Consider the following 8,783-nt stretch of genomic DNA (forward strand, 5'->3'; position numbering starts at 1 on the left):
TAAAAGTATGATAAGACAGTTGGGTTTCTTTTCTATCCTTATTGACAACAGTGATGAAACTACCAAAATAGAATATATTTGGGTGGAGATTTTACTGTCAAATCTAAATCATAATTCTGTTGCAACAATATATAAGGAGGAAGTTGACATTTTTTCAATGTTCTTTTTTAAAAAAAAAAATCAACACACAGGCAAAAGGAACAATGATAGTAGTTTCCAACTTTTCCAAGACACAATAATACTTGATAGTTTTTAAACATTGTTCTTTTGGAGACTTAATCAATACTATAATCCAAAAGTATTCTTCTTATTGCCTAATTATAAAAACAGAGAGAACTAATATGCAGGGTATAGTATTTGCAAATAGATTTTTTCATCAATATCTCTGAAGAGATACTAATGTATTAGAAATATAAACTCCATTAAATAAATAATCGGGTGAAATTGAATCAACCAATAGACATCACAGAAAATCACAAATTATGCAAAACTTTTTAACTTAGCCACCTCAAAAATGTCCTACATGTCTTTTGAAAATGTACAGGCCTGATTTTAATCAATCCCATTTTATAATGTAGGATGTAATATTTTGGGCAGAAAATTTAACCAAAAGCCCCAAGAAATACAATTTGCACTACTTTTCTTGAGGAAATAAAATTAAATAAAGGCTAATACCAACAGGGACTTTAATCAACTTGATGGAATAGCTGACCTCTTTGTATCCACTTAAGTAGCGTGCAAAACTTTAAACTTTACAATATAGAAAGATCTAAAGTTAATTCATTGATTCCAACCTAATGTGAAAGACGATTTGCATTTTTAAAAAATACATTTACTACATTCTCCAAACACTTAAATTTTCCTAGCCCACAAGTTTCTAAGTTGAGTTTGAATACCAAGCATGTTAGACATATCACAACAAATTTTATTCTACTTTATTTTTTAAAAATTCAAATCGGACGAAGTCAAAATGCTTTATTGTCAGCTTCCCTAATTATTTTAGTTTATAACTAAATGTTGCGTGACTCATAAACCATTATGACAATCAGCTATGCCAGTACTGTACAGGTAAGATCTAATTGTGTTTGGCGAAAGGTATAATTTTGAAACTTTTGATGGTTGTCAGATATTAGTATCTTAATATGTATTGAAATGTACATGATTTTTAAAGTCTTCCCTATAGGAGCAAGCTGAATGGCAATATTTCCCCCAAATAAATCAGAGTCTGGAATTATTAACTTTTCAGATTCCTAAATGCAAAGGAATAATTTACCCCGACTTTCTATAGATACTCTAACAGCCAGAAGTAATTAGTTCATCTGACCTTAATGTTTGGAAAATGTTAAGGCATTCCCAAAGCCCGTCTGTCTACGTGGAAAATAAAACATGGTCTGAATGAAGAACTACCAGAAAAAGATCTTTTTACAAAGAAAACTGTTTTTACATTTTTGATTAACAGGACTAGAAAGCAGAAATGTTCTATATGGACATACTGTATATATGCGTACATATGCCATAAATAAAAAAGCACCAGAAAAGATTAGTTAAGGCTGCAATGCTCTTTCTACAGAAGAGTAAATCAGTAAATGCAGAAGGACTTACTTTTGAGTCGATATGCTTAGTTCCATATTGCAAATGGATAAATCAGATGTTACAGAGGGGGGAAAATACAAAGATATATATTGTATACATATAAACACACATATGTACACCCATAAAAGCTGACTCTTTTTCTCATTTATAAAGTATGTACTATGCTATTCCGCAAACATCTCAAAAAAGTGCTGCGTATTTTATGCATTTAAAAACTAATTCAAAAATTCCTGATTAAATTGGCGCAAGGCCTTGCATCTCAAGTCTACTCTTAATTCATAGAAAACTCCATCTAAGTCCTATGGAGAGTTTCACTGTGAGGCTTGAATTCCAGAAATGAAAGCATATATGTTTGAAATCAAAAGTTTCCAAAAAAGAATATGTGTCCCCTCCTAAATCAAAGATTTGGAAGCTGGGAAAACTAAGAGGACATTTATAGGCTTTAAGTTATATCTTTATAGAATCCTAACTGATTAAAAAATGTATTTATCTTCTTCATTCCTCTCCCACATCACATTTAAGTAAGAGCACAGCAATATAGAAACAAAATTCCATCTCTAAGTTGCATCAGGCAAATTTAAGCATATGGTGCAAGTGAGATTTTAGGGTTTAGATGAAGTTAAGCAGCTGCACAGGCGCCTCACTCTCTCTCTCCTTGGTAAATGCATAATCCACAATTTAACTGGTGTTATACCTTTTTAAAAGAACATAATGACCCCTCTGTGTCTTTTTTTAAAGTGGGGAAAGGGGCTAAAGTATTCCATTTATTTGCATTAGCCAAGTTTGTAACAAACTTTCACTACCAGTCATTAAAAAAAAAAACCCTTACAAAACGTTGATAGCATTTCCAGACCGTTTTGTCAGCATCACAATTTACAGGAAATAGTTGGTGTTCTCATGAAAGAGTTTATTTGCATGAGCCAGAAGACTTAGCAAAAACAAAAGTTTAAAGTGTTTTTTTAATGATTTTTAATATGCCGAGTTAGTGAAATATTTGCAAGTTTTCTCACCTAACAGACATATTGCAAACATGAGGACAAGGTTCTGTTCAGAAAATTCTACTGTACATTTTTTATTGTTTTCTCCAGTAAACCTATATCACTTATTTGCACTTAATATGGTAACTTGAGCTTTTGATATATTTTTTTTAACATCACCAATATTTCAATTCTTACTATGTCGCGTAGAGCAAAAGAATAACGCATAAACTATTCCCAATGCAATAGTTGGGAGATTCCTTTTTAATGTGTATGAAGGCGGAAGGGAAGATAAAACACCAAATTAAAAACCAATCCTATTAATATGTTGTGCCAGAGGTTTATCAAAAGCTCTACAGTTTTTTTTCAGCCATTCTGAGTGTGTGATTGTTTACTACAACAAACAAACTTGGTATGGTATTCAGGAAACTGCTAGACACTGCAAAAAGACACAGTCTTTTTCTTAACTATGTTTTCTTCCAATTTTGTATTCCGCCCTCCCCCCCACATGCACACACACTATATTTTCTTCCAACTTTCCAAAATGTCTTGCTAACTGTCATCAGAATGGTAAAGCAAATCTTTATGAGATCTCTCTGATTTACTCCCCATCATTTGTTCGTTGACTTTTTCTCTATCAATCTTTTCAATCCAGGGATTTCAGGGGATTGACATTTGCCGAAGGAAAGAAAAATAGTGTACACATATAACATGTGTACATGTATAAATATAACTTCTCCCCCCACCACCACCACTTTGCAAGTACCCTGTTTACCAGAAGAATAACAAAGAGAGCCCACATAAATCGTCAAAAGGGAAGCCCTCCTCGCCAAAGAGTACCCGTCAACTTAAAAATGCTACTGAGATCTAGCAAGCATTCTCCTAGGATCAAAGGCAAAGATCAGAGGAGAGGTGGGGAAGAGAGACCCATGGGGTGCAAAGTGTCAAGTTTGAAAGCACCCTCAACCAAAAGAAAAACCCCTTCTTGGGAAACTTTTAATGACATACCAGCTTCCTAGCTCTTGTTTATCAGAAGTTACTACAATCTTTCCTTCCTGAAGCGCTAGGAAGTTTGCACTTCTCCATTCATTGTGATTTGGGGTTGTGGGGAGGAAATCTGTCCTCAATGCAAGCAAGTGTGAGTGATCAGTGAAGCAACAACAACAACGAAAAGGTAGACAAAGTAGTTTAGGACCAATCAAGGGAAATGAGTCTTTACAAAGCTTTTAATCAAAAACAAAAGTTCTTTAAAATATGAAACGGCCATCCAAGTTCTCTTCCTGGCTGAAAAAAAAAGAGCTTAGCGTAGAAACATTTCCCTCTCCCCATCTCATCAATGCACACATTATAGTCCATATTCATCCTCTCCTCTTTTATTTTGTTTCCCTTGACCCCCCCCCCCCCACACACACTTGTGGGATGCTTCTCCTCACCCCATCTCTCTGGAAAGTTGCATTACAAGAACCCAAGTATTCTTCCAAACATCCCAAAACTGGGGAACAAGAAGGGATGGGAGGACTTACTACTTTGCATGTGGCATCATCCTTCAAGAGTCCGGCTTTATTTTTTGTGATTCCCATTAAAAAAAAAAATCAAGAAGAGAAAGAGCTCAATTTGGGGGGGGGGGGGAGTCTTGGACCAAGCTTAGTCTTTACAAAAAAATAAGAAAAAGAAAAATCCAGCAAAATAAAACAGAGAAGTGTGGGGAAACCTGGGCACCTCTCTCCTTTCTCGATGGAGGGGAATTAAAACCAAAGCAGTGCAGATTCTCGAGGGGAGGGGAATTAGCAAAGCCACAACTAGAGAAGTTCCTTTCTTGTTGGGGGGAGGAGAAAATGCGAGGGGGGTTGAAAGGAAAGAGCTCCCCCCCCCCTTTCTCTCGCTTCTCCCCGGCTGCTGAACTTGACCTTTGCTGACTCGCCGAAGCGGGCTACTGCAAGTTTCCAAGACGCCGATTTCCAAGGCACCGAGACACGAGTTCATCCCATTCAAAAACCCTTCGGGCAAACGTGTGGGGGTAGGGGGTCGGGATAGAAGAAAAGCGGGACGCCTCCTTTTTTTTCGGATGCTTTGAATCCCCCAGTTTTTGCTTTTTACTGGTGGGGGGGGGGGTGAGAGATCAAACGGCCGCCGAGCCACTCCGGCCCCTCTTTTTCCAAGCCCACCACCACCACCATTTGCCGGCTTCTTTATCTGGTCTTTCACCCCTTTGGCGGGCGCGGACGGCCAAACGTCTGAAGCCGACCAAGCCACCCGCGTCACCAACCACGCAGCTGAAAGAGCAGAAGCCGGAAAAGATCCGCGCGGGCCCCTTCCATCTCCTCATCTCCCCCCCCCCCCCTCCTCACACACACATACCCCATACTCACACACATATACACGCGCACGCATCTACGGCTCTGGAGCTGACCGGCCCCTCCTCCTCCTCTCCACCCCCCCCACCCCCCTCTCCTTCCCCACCAGCATGTCCTCACCACGCGACCCCCACACCCCCACCCCCTCTGGCGGGGCGGCCTCAGCGGCCGGTCGGGCTTACCTGTTGATTAATCAGCAATAACCCGAGCAATAATAATGGTCGCAGCGCCTGGAAAGATGGTGGCACCGCCGCTTGCGCCATGAACCGTCTTTCTGTTGTTTGCCACAAGAGTTGATCTTGGGATTATTTTGGAAGAGGTGGGGAGGGAGGGAGGAGGAGGAGGGGGGAGAGAGGGAAGGAAGGAAGGAGGAGAGAGAGGAGGAGGGAAGGAGAAGGAGGGAAGAGGAGGAGTAGGAGGAAAGAATAAGAAAGGGTTAAGGAGCTGAGGGGAGGGGGTGGTGGAAAGGGGAGGGAGGGAGAGGGAGAGACAAGAAAGGTCTACCTTCCGGGGGGGGCTTTTCTCCTCACCCCTCGCGGGTGGGGTGGTAGTGTGGAAAGCGAGGGGGGGGGAGAGAGAGAGAGAGACCCGGCTCTCGCTTTTAGGAAAGAGCGGCGGGGGTGGGGGGAAGCGGCCGGGCTTGGCGTGGAACAAACAAGCGGTCCGAAAAAAAAGAAGAAAAGAAAAGGGAGGCTGCGCCCGAGCTCCGCGCTTTATCACAAGTGTTATCGCTTGTCAGGACCTCCGTCTTCGACCATGACGTCAGTTTCAAGATACCGACACTATTAATATCAAAGGGAGCCTGAGCGGAGCGAGCGAGAGAAAGCGCCACCCCAGCCGGAGAGCCCTTAAAGAGACAGTGCAGGCGTCGTCCTCGTCGCGCCCCCCCCCCCCCCCCCGGACGCCTGTGGCCGCGGACGGCCCTTAGCCCGGCCCTCCGGAGCGGCCAAGGCTCCTCCTTCTCCGGCTTGGCCGCTCTCGCTGCTGCTGCTGCTGCTGTTGTTGCTGCGCCGCCGCCACCGCCGTCGCCTCCTCCTCTTCCCTCACGTCCTCCTCCCCGGGACTTGAGGGGCGGCGAGGCTCTGGTCACCCCGCTCTGCTGGCCTCTAAGGCCGGCCGGGGGATCCGGTGGGAGCGGCGGGGATGACGGGGGGCCGGCAGGCAGGCAGGCCTCCGCTCGGGAGTTCCTCTGCGCGTTCCTCCCCCTTGGTTCCCCCATCGCTGTACAAAAGAGCCGCGGCGGGCTTTTTTTTCCCCTCAGGCCGCAGGAAGTTTGAAAGGCTTAAGCAAGCCCCAGCGCTTGCTTAACGGCGGGTCCGCCGGGAAATTGGGGGGGGGGGGGGGGGGGGGTCTCGAACCGGGCTTGCCTGCGAGCAAGCATGTGCTCCCAGCCGTGGCTCCGCCTTGAATCATGGCTGGTTTCTCTCATCCTGCTCCGCCGTATCGCGCCTGTTGGAAAAGAAGCCCCCTGCGTGTTGTTGTTTTTTTACCCATCATCTCTAAGGACTTTACTTTCCACTCTATTGGTATGAGAGATGTAGTAGTTTGGGGTGGGAGGGGGGAGGCTCTGTTTGCGGCACCATCCAATGTGGTAGCACATGGGTCTCCTCCGATGTGGCCTTGCACTCCGGATCAAAAGGGACCTCCGGAAGAAAGCCAGAAAATGCCTATGGACCCAGGTCACATGCTGGAAAGGATCCGAAAGCCAAAGTTTGGGGTTGATTTGCTTGGATCTTTGCAACACTTTGCATGGTGTGTTTTTTTATGTACACTTTTATGTACACAGAGCATATGCACCAAAGATAAAATTCCTTGTGTATCCAATCAGACTTGGTCAATAAAGAATTCTATTCTATTCTACTATGTATCGCTTTTTTTTTCAAAATTAGAGCATTTCTTTTAATGGAGACGCTAAGCGAGATCCTACATGAAAGGCAGAGCTAAGCCGGAACCCCCTGAGGGGGCGATCGCACACATACTTATAAATCACAACGATCCTGCCAGAGATTGATCGACTCCAGTTATATTTATGGGAAGCTTTGTGGAACCCTTGGTCTGTTTACACCAAAAGTTTCTAATCAGCATAAATCAAAATCCCTACATCAAATATGATCAGCGGTGAAGTATCCGCTTCAGATCTCAGAAGAAATTGTGAAAAAGAAACCACTTTTGTGATATATACGTTAGACATAAATGTTTACAGCACATCTGGAGGCCTAAAGTAATATGATTAGCGAAGTATATTTCCTCCTTGTATATTTTGAACTAATTTCAGGTGCTTGCTATTTATTGCTTTTTTTCAAAGGGATTTGAAAAGTGATCATCCAACCCACCAAGTATGGAAACGCTTGCAAGCCTTAGACATAAAAGTCTTATTTTTCCCCAAATATGTTCACTGTATTTTCTTTTAAAAGGTGTAAATCAAGAAAGGGTGGTTGGCAGTGGAGACGGGTGCAGAACAGTGTGAGCACGATATATATTCTCCCTTTAAAAAGTATTTCAACTTGGTAACTCAAAAGGAAACAATTTGCAATAGACGGAGAAAGGTTAGCTAGGGATATGAATTTTTCATGCGTTGGGGTTTGTGTTGAATATCCTTCCATCGCTCAAATCACGTAAATCTTGTGTGAGGTTTGCCTGGATATGTACATCTTTGTACAGATGCAATAATCCACAGGCAAGTAATGTAAATAAAATGTAGCCGGCTTGTCAAAGGAATGTCATGCTGGTTAACGAGGGGAAAGAGAACCATTAATAGAATAAGATGTAGAGGCCTGATTAAATACCCCCATCTCCAGAAATTCATTCAGGAAAGGAAAGGAAAGTAGCACTAAAATCTGTGATAAAATTTAAAGTCAGTTACTAAGGACTATTTGCATTTTTAATGACAGAGTAATTTACTGTAGTACATTGCTATTATGAACTAGAAGGGCTCTTTGGGGAAGAGAGAGTTCCACATTTTATTTTATTAAGTTGTAAATCCAATTGCTGAAGAAATTTTAGACGGAGTCAATGTCTGGAATAATTTACATAAATGAATGTTGGAACTGCTTTTTCCGCACAGAAGGTTTTTCAGAACGCTTAGTTTAACTAAACACAATCTTGTTTTCTAGGTAATTTAAAGCCCAACTTACAAAACAGCTGATCTGATAAACCTGTTGAATTCAACCATAGGAAGGAAGATGACATGAAATTCCTTAAATTTTGTGGGGTGAAGATTGTGGGGGGAGAGGGGCACGGGAGGAGAGGATGTCTGCAAGCTGAGTGTGTCAGAAAGGTTTGACAGCCAGCATTTCAAATGGAAAGACCCGAACAAGATGATTACTCATTACATGACTCCGACATTACTAATATTACACATTTAAAGCAATGAACGCTATCCTGCTTTCTGCAGGTTCAAAATTTTCACAAGGTAGTTTTGAAATAAGAAACCCGGGTTTGCCATCACTTTCTATTCTTCAAATATTATTCACTTCAAGTTATTCATATAAAGTTTACACCCGTAGATGAAGAGTCCCATAGTGAACGTAAATGTTCTAAAATTATGCGTATTTTTCCAACTTTAAAAAATCCTGCTTGAATAAGTCATTTACCTGCTCGCTCAAAAACAATTAACCATACAGTACAAGTGCAACTGAAAAAGGGTAAAGAGAAATGTTTACCCCCGACTGTTCATTTCATATGTGGTGAAACTAATCTGCTTTTATTATCTAACAGAAAAATTCTGTGAAAACAGTCATATTTAGAAAGGGATCTTAAAAATACACAATACTTTAAAACAAAATAAAGCAAATCACAAAGATGTGATTAGCTGAAGTTAACCTTCAAAAGATCCATGGAAGAATTTACTAATAGCAAG

General features: G+C 41.8%; 1 protein-coding gene across 6 annotated transcripts in view; it reads right to left on the reverse strand.

Moving 5' to 3' along the window:
* The window catches only part of TRPS1 (transcriptional repressor GATA binding 1), a 334,371-nt gene extending 328,657 nt beyond the window's left edge, over positions 1 to 5,714 (reverse strand). For 3 of the 6 annotated variants that reach the window (XM_070748224.1, XM_070748225.1, XM_070748223.1), the window contains exon 1: positions 5,107 to 5,714. The gene's annotated coding sequence lies outside the window, so the exon portion shown is untranslated. The remainder of the gene's footprint in view (positions 1 to 5,106) is intronic. The other 3 variants (XM_070748227.1, XM_070748226.1, XM_070748229.1) reach the window with 1 other exon arrangement.
* Between the last annotated feature and the right edge of the window lie 3,069 nt (positions 5,715 to 8,783).

The sequence above is a fragment of the Erythrolamprus reginae genome, chromosome 3 (assembly GCF_031021105.1).
Source record: "Erythrolamprus reginae isolate rEryReg1 chromosome 3, rEryReg1.hap1, whole genome shotgun sequence".
Classification (NCBI taxonomy): domain Eukaryota; kingdom Metazoa; phylum Chordata; class Lepidosauria; order Squamata; family Dipsadidae; genus Erythrolamprus; species Erythrolamprus reginae.